The sequence below is a fragment of the Panthera leo genome, chromosome B3 (assembly GCF_018350215.1).
Source record: "Panthera leo isolate Ple1 chromosome B3, P.leo_Ple1_pat1.1, whole genome shotgun sequence".
Taxonomy (NCBI): Eukaryota; Metazoa; Chordata; class Mammalia; order Carnivora; family Felidae; genus Panthera; species Panthera leo.
This window is the reverse complement of record NC_056684.1, coordinates 99032535-99053824: the sequence shown is the minus strand read 5'-3', so window position 1 is coordinate 99053824 and position 21290 is coordinate 99032535. Positions and strand designations below refer to the sequence as shown.

Here is a 21290-nt window from a genome sequence, read left to right as displayed (position 1 = left end):
GCAGTTGTCGTTGATGGTGCTGCTGCTGTTGGTTTTGGGGGGTCCGCAGCCCCTGGCGGGGGGCTGGCCCTGAAATCCAGCACCAGCCTCAATGGCTGCTCCTGATTTACTGTGGTCCCTTTCAAGGCAGCTAGCTGGGAGCCTGCAGCTTGCAGCTTCTCGCTGCAGCATTTTGCTCTGTGGCCAACATGCCAGCAGCTTAATTTCTCCAAGGTCCCACTACCACGGAGATCTTATTAACCCACATGCTCAGAAAGGAATGGCCCTGATAAGTATCCTTGTGGGGTACAAGTGCTAAACCAAGTCCTGCACTGCTACCTGTAGCCTGACAGTGAAGACATATTCCCAAAAGATTCTCAGAGGTGCCAAGGAAAGGGGGGGATGGAGGGGGAGCTGAATGCCTTCCCAGCCTAGAAAGAGAACTCTGCCCCTGCCCCCACCCACTCCCACTGGTAGGGCTGAAAGGACCCTCATGACCCTCTAATCCTTTCCCCCTTGCTTTAGGACCGGTATCATGTTATGGGTAAGGGTAGAGACTGCAGGCAGTCTGTCCACTAGGACTTGAATCCAAGCTGTCATGACTGACTATATGAACTTGGGTGAATTATTTAACGTCCGTGTCCCTCGATTCCCTCATCTGCAAAATGGAAAGGATTACAGTCACATCCCACAGCAGAAATGTGAGGGTTACAGGAGATGGCCACAAAATGCTAATAGTTCCCGGGACTTAGGAAGTGTTAAATACACATTAGCTCTTTTTAGAGAACGTGGATGCTCTGAGACGAGATGACTTTTGAGAGTCAGCAGCCACATCAGGACCAGTCTTTGGTTTCTGAGTTCCCCACCATCAGTATATTCATCACTAAACTCTGATGCTCTTGGCGACAATCTATTCAGTTTGTGAATCACCCTCCCCTCAATTCCAATACAAGGTGCTTTGGGGAAGCTACAGATTAAACATGGCCTAGGGGCAGGAGAAAATCTTCCCAGTGTCCAAGCATTGCTGTTAAGAAACCTCTCTCCAGGCTTCAGTGCCCAGAAAGCTAATCCTCCCCAGGCAAAAGACTTAATTCCCCAACTCCACCTGTTTAAATCCAGTCCTGCTTTAACCCTCTGGCAGTTTGAGGCCACATGCACCTGAAGATACAGAATTTACTAAATAGGAAATGTTCTGACACAGTCCCAGCATACTCTTTGTTTTGACGTTCCAAGAACAGAATTGACTTTTCTTTCTGGAAATCTTTTATCAAAAAGGACCCTAATGTCAACTCACTAACATCAGAAAATTACAAAATGGGTTGTTTTAAGATTAAAATCAAGGAACTGCTTTTGAGCCACCAAGAAACAGAATTGTGGTAGGGAGAAAGATTGGAAACAGATTTCCACTGCCTCCTGCAACCCAATGGAAATCAGACACGAATTATCTCCAAATCAGGAATCTTCATGGCAGAGGTTCCCAGGAGCTTTTAAGTAAAAATTTAAATACAGTATCTGTGCTACAAAGTCTAAGAAAAAAATGAGAAGCGCAATTATTAACGGTTGGAAGATTACGGAAACAAATCTCTGGTTAGTTTTAGACTAGTGGATTTTGGTGTTAACTCTGGATTCAAACAGTTCTCTTCATTTATTTATTTTTCTAATCCTCTGTCTCTCTCCTTCTCACACGTTCTCTCAACCAGCAGAGAGTGGTTGGTATTTACCTTTACATCTTTATAGGAAAATCTCAGACAAGGAAATCTGCCAGGAATTTGACCTGTTGTTTTCTGATTGGCTCTTCCCCCTCTGGAGCTTAATAAACTCTCAGTAGGTTCACCTGACCACTGCTGTGAGCACTCAACCAACCTCTCTTCACAGCCGAAAACTAGATTTTAAGCTCTTTCTCTTTCTGTCATTAACCTCATTGCTTTCAACTGGTCCTAACAGACTCTTTCTGGAGAAGAAAAAGCTGGGGGGAGTAGATTGGCCAAGAGAGATCAATCCAGTTCAGATCTCTTAACACAAGCATAGTGTAAGTACACACTAAGTCTGCAAAGTGTTCATTTCTTGGGAGATATAATTACATCTCACCATCAACAGTTCATGCCATCAGTAACTAAACATGAGCCTAGCCTAGATGCGTCGTATCAATGCATAGAACAGAAACCCGTAAAACACTCCAACTCATCAATAGTCTTATTTATAGGCATTGATACCTTCTATTTCTTACGTCCACCGTGTAGAAGTGGTTGATGGTCATAAAGAAGCCGTCGTTTCAGCCTGATATCTCTCCTGCATTACCGAACATTCTAGCTGAATGTCCCTTGAAATTAACATTTTCCAAATTTTATATATTGCCTCAACCAAAGCATGTTCCCCTTTCTGTATTCTCCACTTTATTTAATGAGGACTATAAACCTGTTTCCCACAGTGGGGAATATAAGAATGCTATCAAAACCATTTGTCTTTGTCACCCCATGTCTGATTGAAAGTTCCCTATCTGTTTGTTCCCATATAATTTGATAGCACCGAACTATCCCTTTGACTAAATCCCTGTTTTCCTTGCCCCTGTCTTAACATAAATGCTTTGGTTTCCTCTATATGACTGCAATACTCCCTCCTGTGTCCTTCTACCTCCAGTCTCTCTTCTAAACCATGCCCGCTAGAAGTACACTTCTAAAATGAACAGTTCAGGGGCGCCTGCGTGGCTCAGTCGGTTGAGCTTCCGACTTTGGCTCAGGTCATGATCTCGTGGTCCGTGAGTTCAAGCCCCGCGTCGGGCTCTGTGCTGACAGCTCAGAGCCTGGAGCCCGTTTCAGATTCTGTGTCTCCCTCTCTCTCTAACCCTCCCCTGTTCATGCTGTCTCAAAAATAAATAAACGTTAAAAAAAAATTAAAATGAACAGTTCAGGGGGCACCTTAGTGGCTCATTCAGTTAAGCCTCTGACTCCTGATTTAGGCTCAGGTCATGATCTCACCGTTCCTGAGTTTGAGCCCTGCTTTTGGGCTCTGCACTGACAGCACGGAGCCTGGAGCCTGCTGGGTATTCTGTCTCCCTCTCTGCCTGCCCCCTCCCCCGCTTGCTCTCTTTCTCTCTAAATAAATAAAAATAAACTCTAAGATAAGCCGTTGATAGCTGATACCATCACTGCCCGGCTATACCTCGTCAGCATCTCCCCTCCCCATTGCCTACAGGACACAAATCTTCATTCCTCTGCCTGGCACACAGGACCTTACAGAATGTCACCCAGCTACACTCTCACCTTATTAGCTAACCTACAACCCCACCTCCACCTCCACGGGGATTCTCATGGGACCGTGCCCTTTATCTCCTTTGCACCTTAGCATATGCCCTTCATCTGGGTAGCAACACCCTCATTCCTTCCTCCATTTTGTCTGCTGGCAACCCCTTCCTATCTCTTCAGACTCAGCTTCTCTCCGAAGCCTGCCCTGACTGCACAAGCAGGGCCGGGTGTTTTTGTTTTTGTGTTTAATATTTACTTATTTATTTTTGAGAGAGAAACAGACAGACAGAACATGAGTGGGGGAGGGGCAGAGAGAGAGGGAGACACGGAATCCGAAGCAGGCTCCAGGCCCTGTCTGGGCTGTCAGCACAGAGCCCGATGCGGGGCTCGAACTCACGAGCTGAGAGATCATGACCGGAGCTGAAGTCGGATGCCCGACTGCCTGAACCACTCAGGTGCCCCAGGGCCGGGTGTTTTTTGCTGGGAGAACACACGGTGCCTGGCCTCGACCTCTGAGTCAGCATTAACTGCATTGTTTTCATGAGCTGTTATATGTCCGCCTCACCTGTTACTGTTTGAGCCCCTTAAGGTTAGGGCCACGTTCTGTTCATCTTCGCGTGTCACAAAGCAGGTAGTTACTGTTTGTATAATAGTCATCATTGGCAGAACTTCCAAACCTGCCACTGTATTCATTTGGGTGCCTGGGGAGGGGAAGAAAAGGGAAGTCTCTGATATGACAAGTTGGTCATGGGATGAGACAATAATCCCTCTAGGTTTGTTTGTTTGTTTGCTTGTTTGCAGAAAACCACGGTTTTCTGCAACTTGCATGCCAAATTCTGAATTTTGGTTATGTAGGTAAGTCCTGGTTCTACGTCTGCACTGAATTGCTTATAAAGAAGCACAATCTGGCAACAAAAAGTAATTTTAAAAAATAAACTCTAAAAAGAAATAGAAAAAAAGGAAAAAAGCTATTCTTTACTTGCATTTCTGGGTGAACTTTAAAGAGACTGATTTATAAGCCAGAAACACTTTTCGCATTCCCTCCTGCACGCTCCAGTTTTTGCCGCCTCGCAGCTGTCCCAGAGGCTCTCCTATGCCAGATCCCCAAACCCTTCTCCAATCTCTTGACAATATTGTTCCTGTCCCTCTGCCGCCCTCGCCATGCCTGCTAGTTCTTTAGTATTTTGATTGACTTGCTTTCTCTGGCTAAGCCCTCCCTACTTTCCTGTCCATGTCCCAGCTTTGATGTCTCTCTATCCTTTCTTATTCTGTTGTAGCAGCCAGGAGCCATAAAGCGAACAGGCAAAGCCGCTGCTGGATTGCATCTGTGTGTGGCTGCAGTGAAGAGGGGAGAGTGAAATGGAAAGAAAGTTCATACATTAATAAATCTTGTGCCAGTCAGATCTATGTGTCACAGGGTCATTGCCAACCCCCCTTCCCCCAAGACATCTGAGCCTACCCCAGCTGTTAGGAGTCAACAAGACTAAATCATGTTTGGTGTAAAGAGAGTCGGGGCGGTGGGGGGGGCGGGGGGAGGTAGACAGAATAGATTTTTGAGAGAGAGCGGCTGCCCCTCACTAATGAAAAGTGGCAGTCTCTGTCATGGCCCAGGACAAAAGCTAGTAGGATAAGGGGTCTGCAGAGTAATGACCAAGGCTTCCTCTAGAGGGCAAAATGTTAGAGGCATGAACTCCCCTCTCCCTTTCCCCTGGGCAGGGCTAAGGAGGGGATTCAGTGCAAGAGTGTGACGCCCTCCAGATACTTCCCTGATATTGCCTGAAACGTCACCATTAAACCAATTTGGGTTGTTAACCCAAATGTACGTGTGTGTGTTACAGGCATAAGGCCCTGGGGAGGTTGTCACTGATGAATGAGTTCAAGAAATTTGCTTTCCTAATATCCCATGAGAGAAGAAACACAAGTGTTGATGGGAAGGAAGGGGGTGGGTTCGGAGGCCAAGGGTGGCCAGGAGCTGGGAGCTGAGGAGGCTAACCATGAAGCATGAGGTCTTGCTAGAAGATACTAGGTATGGAGGGATGCAGGAAGGAAGAAGGCAGGAGATGGGGAGGGAGGCAGAACCAGAGCTGGAAGTCAGTCAGCAAGCGGCCTAGATGTGGATGGAAACAGCGGGCGCTTGGCCAGGCTGAAGAAGGCTGGACGCTCCCCGAGTGCACACTGCCTGCACTGTGTCTGCAGTCCTGGTCTTCCCAGAAGGAGGAAACGTTCCAGACCCTCCACCAGCAGGAGCAGGAGGTGGACCATTGACTGGGTTGATGAGACAGTCTAAACCAAATGCATTATTACCATAAGGACAGAAACAGCAATTGCCGCAAAATACAACTTGTTTCCTCTAAAAAGTCTCTGAAGCACCACACAGAAAATCAGGGACAACAGGAAGTGAGCAACAGGATCAAGAAGAGGGAGTCAGCAACAAAGTACGACAGAGGTTAGAGACCATGGAGTGCAGCAAAGCCTTGGGAGAACAACCCTTGAAAGGAATGTCAGTATTAAAGGACAGGAATCGGTGAGATTAACGTCACACAAGGAAACCATTTTGAAGTGTCTTGAAAGAAAAGCTGTACGCGGAGAACTCCAATCATTTGCAGGCAGGGCAGAAAGGCGAGACTTGATTTTTCTGCACCAAATATGTCAACCAGATAAGGTGATCTCTTTCTATAGCAAACAGGGTTGAAAAAGGCTGGAGAACAAAAGATGTTTGAAAGCCTCTTTGTGTCTTTGTTGATTTCCCCATTGTAAAGATACTTCATAGGTTTACTTACGACCTCGGTCTCCCCACCAGCTCTGTTTTTCTCCTAAGTTCTCACTTTGAATTTTCCTATGATAGAATTTCAGAGACAGAACCCCAGGCACTGAGGAAGGAACTTTGGTGTTAAGGGCTAGGTGGTGACTCTGTCTCTCCCACCAGAGTCCACTTGAGTCTAATAAGTAGACTGAGTGCTAAGGACAAGGGCTGTGCTCTCTGCACCATTCAGCACCTTGCACAGGACTCGGCATGTCAAGTTATGCTCAGTACACGTTTGTTGACTTTAACGGAATCTAAACAATGAGGCCCTGTGGGAGAAAGTTATGAGTACTGCTGACCACTTTGAAAACACAAGCACATATTTTTTACAAAATTCTAGGAATGAGCAAACCACCCTGGCTGCTTAATATATTACCCAAAATGTCCTTGAGAATCAGAAAATCAGAAAAAAAGGAAAAGGTGATACTGAAGTTAAAAAAGGACAGACCCTGGGCTCAGTCAGTTAAGCCTCCGACTTCGGCTCAGGTCATGATCTCACGGTTCCTGAGTTCGAGCCCCATTCATGAAGCCTGCTTCAGATCCTCTGTTTCCATCTCTCTCTGCCCCTCCCTCACTCTCTCTCTTTCTCTCTCTCTCAAAAATAAATATTTTTTTAAACGGACAGACCCTGAAGTTACCAGCTGACTAATGTTAATATTAAACTAGTATGAAAATCCATTATTTGCTCAGATGACAGTGGAGTCCCACTCTATGTAGAAAGCTCCTAAAAGTTTTATCATTGATTACTCTTCTTGCAAATCTGCACACTTGGATGGTGCATCTTCAGTAACGCAAAACATTTTCTATAACTTCCTGTGAAATGTTACAAAAATGGTATCAGTTCCGTTAGTAAGAAGGTATTCAACGTTCTTTCGTTTGCATTGTTATGCCCAGAATTCGTGATCCCCAAAGACCACCAGGGAGCCGAGTCCGATGCAAAAGCAAAGAGCCTTTATTCGAGCTAGCTAGAGCTCAATCCCCTACCTGCACCGACACAGCAGTAAGATACCGGAGAAAGAGAAAGAGAGCGCGCGATTTTCAAAAGCACAAAGGTTTTATAGGGATCATGGCCTTAGCCGACTGGCTGGGGAAGGGTCATGGCCTCAGCCTATTGGCTGGGGAAGGATAGAACAATGGCTGCCAAGGTGTGGTCCCAGATCAGCAATTATCAGCGTCACCTGGAACTTGTTAAAAATGCAAATGTTGGGCCTGGGGGGTCACAGACCCACTGAATCAGAAACTCTGGGGGTGGGGCTCAGCAATCTGTGTTTGAACAAGTCTTCCAGGAGATTCTGATGCACCTGAAGTTTAAGAACCACTGTGTCTGAGGATCTCTAACGTGTTTGGCCTCAGTGTATACAGAACGTTTCTCACTGGTCACCTATTAACCATTGGCTGTCAGCCTTGCTGTGCTATATAAATACCTAGCACCAAACACCATCCCCAGAGACTCTGATTTAATTGGTTTGGGGAGGGGAAAAATGCTCCCAGGTCATTCTAAGCCTGGACAGGGTTGAGGGCTCCTGCCTCTCTGGCCCCTACCTGAGAGAAGCCCTCCCTCTTCTATTCACACTTTCCGCGCCTCTCACACTCCCCTTCCTCCCACCTTAGACTTCGGAAGAATGCATCAATCGGTAGCCTGCTTTCTTAGAAAACATAAGTTACTCAAGGGGAGGAGGTGTGGTCTGAGGTTTGAGCAGGAACTTCTTTCTGCGGCCATGTCAGGGACATAGTCACTAGTCGGCTGGCCTAGGTCTGCTCTTTCAGTATGATTACACAGGGAGATTTCAACAGAGAAGAATTGTGTGGTGTATAGTAAATTTGGATATCTCAAATTATTGACTTGGCAAAAATAAACAATATGATTCCTCAGGAAACTACTATTTTTACTTGTGAAGTTTTCTCAAAGAAAATGACTGGGTTAGGTGGATCCTCCCTCCTTCACAAATCACCTCTTGCTTATCCTGGCTATTGCTCTTATCACACTTTATTGTCATTGTGTGTTTCTCCTTCTCTATCATCTACCATATGTGGAATTCTAGAATACCCAGGTAATGTCTTACTTGGTGCTATATCTCTAGTACCTTCTGCAATGCTTTGTGCACAGGACGTTGTAGGTGTGCAATAAATATTTGTTGCATGTATGAATAAAGGCAAAAGCATGCCAAGTAAAGGACACAGATTAAATTTAATTTAATTTGTGGATTTATTTGCAATTTTTAAAAAAATTAATAAAGTCCTATAGTATCTTGTTGGTAGGCAAGTTTGTCACTATTTATACCTTGTCCTTTATGGCTTTGTTTTCACATGAAAAGAATGGGTTACTTGCTCAATATCAGTTATTGTCATTGCATCCTTCCCAGCTCAAAATACCAGAATTCACCCAGCCCACAGCCAAGTCATTTGTTTGCTACTAAAATATCTGTGTACATTCCTAACTCCCCAACCTCACATTTTCACATTTAGAAAGTAGGTAGATTTATACTAAAAATTAATAGCATAAATATGACTAAGGAAACTCCACTAATACCCAATAAATACACTTGGCACTCTAAGACTACATTCCCCATGTTCTAAGGATTATATATGTATATCCGTGGTTTGATATCTGCAGAAAGTGAAAGAAATAATCTCAAACAATATACACAAGAGGGAAAAAAACATTGTATGTGCCCATAGCTAAGGGGACCCCACTAGAGAAAAATAAGATTCCAAGAAAGAAGTGAAAGTGTACAGTAATGAATATATTTGCTTTAATTTTTTAGTGAGACAGACTCCCACTTTATTCTGGAACAATAGCCTAAGGAGAATCTTCAAAGCCCCACCATTTATGATAATCATCAGATGAGAAAAATCAAAACACCTCTCTACCCCTACATTTCTAGGAAGATAACTAGGTGCTTATTTTGATTAGCCAGGGTCTTGATGGTGCCTGGTACCCAATATCTACTCACTAAATCTTTGTTAAGTGAACTTTACAAGAATGACAGAAACTCACTATTCATATTTCTAATATGTACAAATGATGAGGTTTAGTACTGATGAGAGCTGAAGCTGTTGGTTCTGGTACAGATTCTGAATGGCTGTAGCTCATTACCGAAAGGAATTACAACGAAGACTTCTGTGTGTAGATTTCGTGTGTAAGTATGGCACTAAGTGTGGCACTAAGTGTGCCACTAAGTCATGTCTTCTCACCGGCTATAACAACCAGCTTGTCTCCTCCACTCCAAGGGCCATTGCTTCAGAGCATAACAGACTAGTTTTCTCCCAATTCATATCTGGGAAGGTGTTAATTTATCACGCACCTTCTAGGGCTGGTAGAGGATAGATTTGGGTTTACCCACTCTAGATTTGGGTTTAGATGTTCCTGAGGCTGCCTTCTTCTTATGATCAGTCAGTTGGGATAAAGCATGAACATGGGCTCCCCAGTTGGCGCCGGGGGGGGGGGGGTGGTCCAGGAGAAGTGTTTTGTTTCCTGCTTGCTCTGTTCTCTTCTGACTATGAGTAACCAGAGGTCAGCAATCTCTTTAGCTTCTTAAGTGCCACAGAGGACAAGAAATTGCCACATGTGCCCTTGCCAGATTTCAGGAAGAAACAGAGGAGGGGGAAATAAAGGGGAAGCTAGGAGGGAAGTGTTTATTTTTCTCGCAAAAACCATTTTTAAACAAGACCTCAGAAAACAGAACTCAACGGAAAGCCAGATAAACAGAAAACAATTTAATTTACTTTTAAGAAGGAGAGATGTGAAACCTTGGTTTTAAAATTTCAGGAAAGCACTAGCAACAACTCAAAGGAATAGCAAACCAAAGGAGGAGACAGGACTAAGAGACAACTGTGTTTCTTGCAAAGCTCCCAGAGGCAAATTCTAATTCACTAAGTAGCAGTGCTCTTTCTTTTTTTGGGGGGCGGGGAGCAGGGGGGATAAGGTTTTAGTTTTAAAAAGGTGGAGATGTTACTGGAATTGGGCATTTAAAAACATTTATTTTTTATCTAAAATTGGGTATCATTTATACATTCAATTACAAAAGTATTTCTTGAAAGGTTGCTAAGTGCCAGCAGGAAACAAAATAGACTAAGTCTCTTATCTCATGAAGTTTATACGATAGTGGGAGAATCAAAAGTAAAACATAGTTGACCCTTGAACAACACGGGTTTAAACTTCACGTGTCCACTTACACGTGGGTTTTTTTTTTTCCCCATACAGTACAGTACTACAAGTATAGTTCTTCCTTACAATTTTCTTGGCATTTTTTTTAGTTCATTTTATTGCAAAAAATATAGTATATAATACATATAACATACAAAATGTGTGTTAATCAACTGTTTATGTTATGGTAAGCCTTCCAGTCCATAGTAGGCTATTAGTAAAGTTTGGGGGGAGTCAAGAGTTATGTGTGGATTTTTTATTGTGTGGGGTATCAGTGCTCCTAACTCCTGTGTTGTTCAGGGTCAATGTGGTTAATACACAAATACATGTCAGGTAGCATTAAGTCCTATGAAGAAACATAAAACAGAGTAAAGGGGAATGCAGTGGCAGGATTGCATGCAATACTTTAAGTAAGAAGGTTGCTATTCCCTGATTTCTACATTCCCCACCCCCCCCCCCCCCGCCGGCCATTTCAATTCACCCTCCACCCTTCTTTGCTTTGTGCTGCACTCAGTGGTATCTCTACTACATCTGAGATGTCCCCCAGTTATAACTGGCTCCTGGTATGCACACCCTTGTGTGGTCTCCTCTCACATTGACTCAGAACTGCTCTACTCAGCTGAAGTGACCCAAGGGTTTTTTCAAGGCTAGGTCACAAAAGGGCATTGTAGCTTCCACCCTGGTCTCTTGGATCACTCCCTTGGGGGAAGCCAGATGCCATGTTGTGAAGATGCTCAAGCGGCCCTGTGGAGAGGCCCACATGGGGAGGGTCTTAGGTCTCCTGCTGACAACCAACAACAATTCACCAGCCGTGTAAGTGAGCCACCTTGGATATGGATCCTTCATCCCACATGAGCCTTCAAATAATTGATGTCTTAACTGCAATTTCACATGAGGGTTGGGACTGGAAACACGAAGATAAGCTGCTTCCAAGTTCCCCACCCAAAGAAAGAGATAACAAATGTTTATTGTTTCAAGCCAGTGTATTTTGGGACTATTTGTTGTGCAACCATTGATAACTTCTGTAGTACCCAATACTACATTACCTGGACTCTCTTGGACTCTGGTTTCCAGCTCTGTTTGGCCAATCCACAGAAAGTGAGGTCAGTGGCTTAGGCCTCAGCATTCTGTTCTGGGCAGCCCCACGGGACTCCAGGATGCAGCTCCCTTTGTGCGCCTACAATATTATTTTTTCCCTTTGGCTCCTTAAGACTAGCTATGGCATTCAATCTCGCTGTTGGCTTCCTTATTCCTGCACACAGCAAATAAGTCCTTTCATCTCCTAAAACTTGTGTGACTTTTGTTTCCAATGAAAGACCCAGGCTGATCAAAAGGCTTCCATGAACCATGGGAATCTACCCCCCAAAACCAAGAGCACACTTTACACACTGTATGTTAGCCAATTTGACAATAAATTATATTAAAAAATAAACAAATAAACAAAAAAGGCTTCCTGTAGGAGAGCCTATTTAGAGACTTGAAGAAAGTGAGGAAAGGAGCCCTCCTAACATGGGGGGTAGGAGGAAAGAATATCAAGGCATGTGCAAAGACCCAAAGAAGAATCCTGGATGTGTTCAAAGAATGACAAGGTCAGCATAAAAGAATAGAGTGCACACACAGGGAAGTGTTAGGGTATGAGGATGGAGGGGTAGGCTGGGGCCATAGCAGGCCACGGCTGCATTTTGAGTGTTGTGCACAGCCATGGGGTGGGTGGGGAGCAGTCTCAATGCTGGCATGGCATGACCTAACTTGCCTTGTGTGACCAGGATGGGAACCGGAAGACCAGTCAAGAGGCTCTTTTAGAATTTAGAAAGATGATGACAACTTGGGTATGATGGATAAAAAGGTGGAGAGAAGAGACTGCATTCAGGACTTGTTTTGAAACCAGACCTGTAAGAATTAGCTGCTAAACTGAATGTGAGAGAAGTATGGATAAGGAAGACTCTCAGTTGAATGATGAATGTTGGAGCCATTTACTGAGATGAACACAGGGAGCAGAGGAGGGCAGTTTGCAGGAAGGAGGGGTAGAAATCAAGAGTTGGATCATTTCATCTTCAGAAGAGGAAAAGAGTAACAAACACTCTGCTGTTAGAAAGGAAGATGAGAGGTTTTGGTTTTTTTTTTCCTCATTTTACAAACCAGAGGATCTACCTTTGCAGAGGCAGTTTCCTATTTCCCTATTAGGATACTGCCATTAGAAAACTTTTAAAAATCAGGTAGGGCATTCTCAAGTTTAGCTATAAACATGATCAAATCATGGGTAGTTCTGGCTCCCCACAGGTCAGACTAAATAAATCCAGGAGCCAAGTCTGTTCCGGGGGACCAGAGCCCCTGTAGTTTGTTATAAAACATGATCTGCCTATCAGCTGGGGATTCTAATTATCAAGCCTGTAAAAGATAATCTCACTGGTTAACCTCACATGACTTTCTTTTAAAAAAAAAAAAATTGAAATATGACTACCCTCAGCTCCAGAAGCAGATGTGGCAGGAAACAAGACTTAACAGACACTTCCGTTTTTCTTGGGACAGCACCCTTTGCTCCACTTCTGCAGTTCAGGGTTCTTCTTACCATAAAAGTAGAACTGTGCCCCAACCCAAACAAGATACTCCCCCTCCTTACACCTCAGTTACCTGCCTTTCCTTTGCAGACCTGAAACTTGAGAGAGAATCGGACAATTCAGTGTGAAGCTTGTGCTTAGGGACTTCCCTGAACAGACCTACTAGACCAAGTCAACACCCTGTGCTCTGAGGGGAGAAGGCAACGCCCTTTATCTCCTTGTAATGTTTGCCACCTGCTCACTGGCACCCTCCTCTACTACAAAGAGCTTTGTGATGCTGGAGCATGGTTGTCCTAACGCCAACTGGCATTTTGTTGTTGTTGTCGTTGTTGTCGTCGTTGTTGTTGTTGTTCTTGTGTTCATAATGACCTCTTTCTAAAAATTCTGTAGGCTTCCTGGAAGGGACACCAGCCTACTGTGATAAAATGGACTTCTCCCTGCCCCCCTCCCCACCTCTGGTTACCATGGCAACTCTGAATGACTGATTTCCTGGTTGCCATGTAAATGCAGTGGGATCCCAGCCACTGCACCACACAAAGACGTCAGTAAGACTAGTGAGAACACAAAAATCATATTTAAAAAGACAAAGCATTTCATTTCAAGGCTTTTTCTCACACAAAGGCGGAGGAAAGGAACCAACTATGATTAGAAATCGTGCTCTTCACCCCCCCCTCCCCCGAGGCAGGAGTGTGTCCCTCCTTCACTGGAGGGAAGACTGGGAAAAAAGGGGAAATCCCTCCTTTGTAGTGGAGTTGGCATGGTGACAGGAAGACAGATGCCATTCTCAGGTGCCAGGAACCCTTCAGTAATCAGCCTGAGTCCCACAGAGAGGAAATCTGAAATATTTAACTGGAGTGGAAGAATTAAGTTGAATTGAAAACAAAACAAAACAAAAAATAAGTCTCATGGACTTTGTTTAGAATTACTTCTATAATTTTAGAATTAAGATTCCAAGTGTTCCAATTTAATACTTACTCAACAATGAATTTTTATTTCTTTCCAATAACTTTGGAGAATTAAATGCAGCTATTTATCTATTTTTTTAAAAATTGATTTGTAACACCCTGATGAAACCATATACTGAATATTGATTAATCCAGATTTCTATGATTTTCATAGACTGCGTGTTAACTGTGTTTAGTAATGTCTATAAAGAGGATTGGCATGTAAAAAGATGTATATTTTGTATTACTCTATGTATGCAAAAACTAAAATTGTTGATAACTTACCTCTTTGACGTTCCATCATATCTTAGAACCAAATGGCTTAAAATTAATCTGTTGTTCCTTTTCCAGAAAAATCTTTCGGCCTTTTGACTAATGTTTCACATAAAGGTTTCAAAAACCTAGTCAGGCAGAATTTCCATAGGTTTGTTGAAAAACACATATATAGGCAGCTACTGGTGCTTTACTATTAATTTTTGGCTGTTGAGTCACAAGGTAATTTTTTTGAATGTCTATCTTGGGGAAGGTTAGATCTGCATTGAACGAAAGCCTCCCACGTATTATAGATGCTAGAGAAGTGACACCAAGAGATAAATTTCTGTGCCTGGGGGTACTCCAGGGTACAAAGCAGACAAAGCCAGGCCCTGTAACTGCCATTTCTTAATATTCTTTCTGGCATCCAACACTGCCTCATTGCAAGAGCCAGCAAGTTCCAAACTGGGTCAATAAGTGTTACACAAGGTAAAAAGTTGGGGCAGGAAATTCAGAGCTCAAATAATTTTGTAAAATCTTAGGTTCAAGAATGTTAAGCAGGTTTATTTACTGCGTAACTTCTCAGCGATTTTGATATTCCAATACCTATGGTGACTCTCCAGGAGGGGGCTCTAGACAATATGCTATTTCCCAGATGAATTTGATCACTGAGTGATATCTTCACAGAACATCCCCAGTACTTCAGAGCATACTTTGAGAAATGCTGGGGCAGATTTCTTTCAAATCTAACTATAATTTAAAGATAAATTTTTATTTATGATTTAAAATTACAAAATTTACACAAGTGATTGGCTCCACATGATACCCTAAAATTTAGCTCATAGATAAATTCTTAAGAAAGCCAAGAGAAAATTTTAAAATTTTAAAAAGAATCCTCAATAAATTGGGTGTCTTTCAGAATATTTATTTTGAACCTGAGCATATGAGTACATATTTTCCTTGTCGAGGTTTTATTGTTGCTTTTATAGGTCTAGATGAAATTCTCTAACAATAAACCCCACAAGACCTCTCAATTTTTTCAACAAAAGTTGTGGCAAGGAGCAAAGAGGGATGTGAACCATGCCTCCATTGGGACGGGGGGGGGGGGGGGGGGGGGGGAGGGGGGGGCGGGGGCTGATGGGGGTAAAGGTCAGCTGGAGTTGCTGTGGATTCTCCTGGGAAGTAACCACCAATGCTTAGGTGACTTTTTGGGACTGAGTTCCCATCAATGCAGATTTGGGGGCTTCCATTCTGACCACAGTGACTCTTTATAAGACTATTCCTAGCCCCTGTCCCCCACCAACCAATGAGCTGGGAGAAACAAAAGAGTTGCCAACAGCCTCATTACCACTGAAGATAAAGAAAAAAGTGACAAAGGGAAACCTCTGCTCCCTCTGAGGTTCCCTGAGTAGGGAACCTCCTACTCACTCTGATCTTTTAAGAAGGGGACCATGTCAGAAAGCAGATGTGCCCCCAGTCCAGCCTTGTCCTGTCTGCCCTGGGGAGATGGAGAGGGGTTTGTACCAAATATGAGATGGTTAACAGGACCAGATTGTCTTAATAAACAGAAGTGACTGAAGAGTTCTGGGATAGAATGAACTATTGTTAAGGGAGCTTGCTGCCCAGAGGGAAAGGAGAGTCAAACAAAGGAACCAAGTGGGTTAGCAGCCATGGGAAAGATAAAATGGGTCCATGTTTTTATCTCAACAAATTGAGCTTCTTCGATCAAACTGGCTAAGTAGCCGGGACAGCCATGTACACACCGTAGGAGCACAGATGGGGGAAACTGAGGAGAGGAAGCATAGGGACGGGATAGATTTATTTTGTCTGGGTTGCCAGGACAGCCTTCAGAACAGTCAGCAATTGAGATGGTGCCTGAGTGCTCAGTGATAGAAAGGGGGGTTTGCAAGTTAGGTAACTGTTCGGAAAGAGGGTGGGACAGAACATGGCTTATTCTGTGAACCATGAATAGTTTGGGATAGTGGGAACAAATGGCTGGGCTGTATCGAGGGGGTGCTCCATGGATTGTAAAGGTGGACTGGGATCCACCTTTTGGGAAGTACCTTCCATGATGTTTCAGCCAGTGTAGATAAATGAGAACCACAGAAGATTTTAGGTACATAACTTAGATACATAACTAGGCTTGCATTTTGGAAAAACCATTGCATGACGATGTGGGGTAGGCTTTGAAATGGGGTAGGGTGGAAGATGAGAGCAGAGCAGACCCACAAAAATAGTTGAGTGGTTTTCACAGCACTAACTGGTAATGCCTGGGAAGAGGTGACAGAGAAGAATGGGAAAGAGGAGGCAAGGAGTAGCCTCAGGAGCAAAACAACCACAGTGAATGCTTGTGCCTTCATCTATCCATTCAACAATTATTGATTTGCATTAATATAAAAACACCTCTTTGCTCTCTTTGTCCTGAAGACCTTCCCTATGATTTCCGGTAAGAATAGTGTGGATTGGAAGCACCTGAAGGAGTTCAGCTACTTATAACTTGATCGTGTTATTGGTCTCCTGCTTTCTAACATGGGTGGGACTTTTGCCACAGCATCTAAGTCCATTACTTTAGCAATACCAATGGTAACAGGGTTCTCCAGAGGAAAAGAACCTTTTTGTCGGTCTTTGGTTCTGACAATAACCGTGTTCTGTGAAAAAGGGTCACACGTGGGCCCTCTGTCTGGCAAAACAGGCCAAACTGCCATCTTAATAATAAATTAATTTTGGACCCCGAACGGATCCATGACCACTCTGGTGGGACCTCAGGAAACACCACTCATGTGCTGGGAAAGTAAGTGGCTTTTCACCACTTTTGTTTAGGCGTGCAGAGCCCTGTGGCTGACGCGAGAGACACCCTGCCTGCCAGTCACAGGTTCACTTACCGACTTTGGCAGCTCGAGAGGATGTAGAAAGAAGAAACACAACTGCCCTGGCGAAGACCTGGGAAAGATGTTTGCCCTCTCACTTTCTTTATAAAAAATAACACATATTAAGATCAGATTTTCGGAAAATTTATTTGAAGACATCAACTCCAGACTGAAAGATTCTAATTGTACCTTCTTTCATGAGTCCCTATGTCTAGACCAGATAATATCAGGACACTTGTCTCGTATCTGAATAAGCTTTTAGTGTCCTGGCTCTGAATAGGAGGGTTTTTCAAGGACGTAAATTTCATTACTGTTTAGGTCAGGAAAGGGCAAATAAGCATGACATCATGGTGTCCATCTAGGTTAGACAAAAAAAAAGGAGGTCTTTTGCACAATAGGAAAATAACACACAGTGGAGTAAAAACGTCCTTAGGCAGAATGTTCAGAGATTAGCATGTTTCCCTCGATGGGACTTTCTGGGTGTAATGGGGGAAGAGTGAACTCATGTTAAACATCTTTCTTAAATATGTTAGCATATATTTCATATTTTGCTTGTTTTATGTCCTCTTAATAATTCTGTTGAAATATTATCATGGGGTCTGAAGTCAGATTACCTGGGTTCAAAAGCAAGCTCCACTGCCTACTAGCTGTGTGACCTCTCTGTGCCTCAGTGTTCTCATCTGCAAAAGGGGGATATTGGTACCTTCCTTACAGAGTCGTTGTGAGCACTTTATAGATAGAGAACACTGAGGGGCTCTTTTCCTGGTGGAGCCTCTAAACATGGGGTTCCCAGACTTGGGCAAATGTCAGAACCGCCTGGGGAGATATTCTCAAGTGTAGATTCCTGGGGCCACTGCCACAGATTGTGATTCAGTCAGTCTGGAGAGAGGCCTGTTGCAGCTGATTCATGCAGTGGCAGTTAAGAACCACAACTTAAAATTAAAATTTTGCCTCCTGTGGCACAGTCCTTGCTCTTCCCTCCTATTCTCTTGAGCTTCCCCCAAGTCATATTGAGCTTGAGCTTCCCCCAAGTCAAATCTCAGGTGTTTTTTTTTTTAATTTTTGTTTAATGTTTTTATTTATTTTTGAGACAGAGCATGAGCAGGGGAGGGGCAGAGAGAGAGAGGGAGACACAGAATCTGAAGCAGACTCCAGGCTCTGAGCTGTCAGCACAGAGCCTGATGAGGGGCTTGAACTCACAGACTGTGAGATCATGACCCGAGCTGAAGTCGGATGTTTAACCGACTGAGCCACCCAGGCACTCCTATTTTTTTTTTTTAATTTTTAATGCTTATTTATTTTTCAGAAAGAGAAAGACAGAGTGTGAGTGGGGGAGGGGCAGAGAGAGAGGGAGACACAGAATCAGAAGCAGGCTCCAGGCTCTGAGCTGTCAGCACAGAGCCCGACATGGTGCTTGAACTCACCAACTGCGAGATCGTGACCTGAGCCAAAGTCGGACGCTTGACTGACTGAGCCACCCAGGCGCCCCACAAATCTCAGTTGTTATAGTGTTTGGCTGATTTGCCTACCAGTGGAGGACCTCTATAGAACTACCTATCTTCTTACTAAACTGGTCTCCTATTAGACATTTCTGGCCACTTCTCAGCGTCAGTCCGCGACCTCTACTTTTAGAAAAAATGATCAGACATGCGAGGGCTCCAATTAATCTGTGTTTGCTATGATGGGAGGTAATACGTGTTTGGCATCACACGTGCATGTGACTGAACCCAGTATCAGGGCTCCGAATACTACAAGGTAGGAGAGGCTTCAGGGACTTGTTTATGAAACTTACATAGAAGGAAGGGGGTCTCTCTTCTAGCTACATGCGTTGGCATCATGCCAAAAGGCAGTCCCTTGGAGTGGTGTGAAAAGTCAGACTCTTCTCCTGGATGCTAGACCTGGGGGCTGAAGGGCAAACGTAGCTTTCTTCTCTCATCATTGTTCACTGGACCCAGAGCCTGTCTTCAGCTGTCTCCGGGAAAGATGCTGCAGCAGTGGAGTAAGTGACCACCTAGGCTGAGGAGCAAAGCTGAAGATGCAGAGGGTTTTAGGAGAGTTGGAGACGAATGAAAGGGGGAGGGCCAGAGAGGGGCATCACAGAGGGGAGAAGTCCCTGGGGAGCTGGGGAACAGGGTAGCTCGGGCCGCATCCAGAGTGGAGAGTGGAGACTCTGCCCAGGGAGGGGGGTGGGGGCGGGCAGACTCACAGGTTCTAGAAGCTACTTCTGATTTTCTGTGGAAGTTAGCTCTCGTGTGGAACATTTCATAGGTGTCACAAGGGATGCAATCGATGGAAAGACGCCAGCAGAAACAGTACAGGAACAAGAAGTTTCGTAATGCTAAAAGACAAGGGATAACATTCTAGAGTCAGGCAAAGCAGGAGACAAGGTGAGAGGCTCTCAGACCCGGGTACAGGCTTCCGTTCCCAGGCTCTGACGATGACAGAGAGCTATTGATGAAGCCAACCAGGTGGAGTAAGCCTTTCGCCAGACATGAGAAACTCACCTTGCCCATTCTTACAGCTACGTTTACATCTCCTTGAGTCCTTAACAGATCCCTAGTTGCCAGATGTCAGTAATTGTTGCAAAACAACTACCACACATTTCAAGTGCTTCCTGCAAGACAATTAAGCAAAGAAAGACCGATTCACTGAGATCATCCTGCAACTGGCCAAAGGTTCAGGACTATTGGAGATCTGTTCCTAGAACTTCTGGAACTGGCCGTGTCTGCAGTTAGACATGGTGCTGCACATAGTCTAGGACTGTTTACGTGTAACTGAATGACTTCTTTTTTGGTAAAAGACTTTGTGGTACCTCTTATTCTTTTTTCTATTAATAAATTCAGGTGTAATTTGCACATAGCACAATTTGCCCTCTTAAAAGTATAGTTGTGTATCTTTTAAGATATGCATATAGTTGATTAATCACCACCATAGTCGAGATATAGGACGACTGCATCACATCGACACCCCTACCCCTGAATTCCCTCGTGCCCCTTTGCAGTTAACTCCTCCCCTGACTCTGGTCCCTGACAACCACTGATCTGCTTTGATCCCAATGGTTTTGCCTTTTCCAGAATGTCAAATAAATGGAATCCTACAATATGTAGCCTCTTCTATCAGGCTCCTTTTACTCACCTTAATGCATAGGAGATCCATGCACATTGTTGTGTGTTTGGGGGGTCACTATCTCTGAGTATCTTGTTCTTCTTTGAGAGGATTGTGCATAAGCTGACATGGGGGGACGTATGGCTCCAGAGGGGGATATTTGAAGAGAGCATACAGGAATCCAAAGAGAAGTCTTTTGAGTGATTGAGTAGAAGACACTTTGAGGTAAGATTTCAAATTTATTTTACTAAACAAATGCCTGTATATTGTTGCTGTGTATCAGATAGTGTTCTACATGCTTTACAAATAATAGCTCATTTAATTCTCAACCCTCCTAGGTTGGAGTGATTATTCTCATTTTACAGATGAGGAAACTGAAGTGTACAGAGGTTAAATTACTTACCACAGGTCACATGGTTAAGTAATAGAAATAGGATTTAAAGCCAGGCAGCTTTTTGTTTGTTTGTTTGTTTGTTTTTTCTGCCCCGAATCATAGCAGTCTATCAAAGATTCACCCATTGTCGTAAAAAGAAAAGATAGTGAATTCAAAGTCTGGCCATTGAAGGAAAGCAGTCTTCCCTAGGGTCCTAAATTATATTAATTTGTGGAGTAGGAATAAAAATAACTACAGATTTAGAAATAGTTGTAGACTGTTTAAGATGTACATCCAGGGTATCTGTGGAGACTGCAAATTTTCTGTAAATTAGTGAGTCTGCCTCAATTTAGGTAATGATCTAATGTGGACCAGCACACAAAACACAACAACAACAACAACAAAAAAGGTAAAGCCCCACTCAGAACTGATAAAGAAAGAAGAGGTGTGCAATCAATATCATTCATAAACATATATCAAGCACCATGTGTTTACTATCTCCTTGGTACAGGGACCCATTCTGAAGTTAGATCTCTGTATATTAATTGTAGCTTGTTTATATTTATGGTTAGATTTATTCAAATATGCATGGTCCTTTACATAGTAGTAATTAGGTTCCTAACTTAGTCTTTTTATACAGTGCTAAATTTAAAGAAGCTTTCTAATATTACTAAGCATTTAAAAAAATCTATTTTTGAGAGAGAGAGAGTGCGCAAATGGGGGAGGGACAGAGAGAGAGAGGGAGACAGAGGATCAGACAAAGGCTGTGCACTGACAATAGAGAGCGGTGGGGCTCAAACTCACGAGCCTCAAGATCAAGACCTGAGCTGAAGTCGGATATGTAATTGACTAAGCCACCCAGGTGCCCTGAGCATTTTTATCAAATAGGTTTTATTGGTAAATGCCATCAAAATCATGGCACCCTAAATGAACAGAGGGAATGTATCAAAAAGACATAGTTTTATTTCGGTATGTTACACTCACCTATTAAAATAACCCCCAAATTGGAAGCACTGGGAT

The 21290-nt window shown here is 43.7% G+C and overlaps 1 long non-coding RNA gene across 1 annotated transcript; it reads right to left on the bottom strand.

Annotated features, from left to right (window-relative positions):
- Positions 1-18556: 18556 nt before the first annotated feature.
- On the bottom strand, positions 18557-19383 carry LOC122221329. The gene is made up of 3 exons (XR_006203159.1): positions 19297-19383; positions 18999-19130; positions 18557-18821 (listed from the first exon to the last, which is right to left on the bottom strand). It is a non-coding gene; the product is annotated as an uncharacterized LOC122221329 (long non-coding RNA).
- Positions 19384-21290: the final 1907 nt, after the last annotated feature.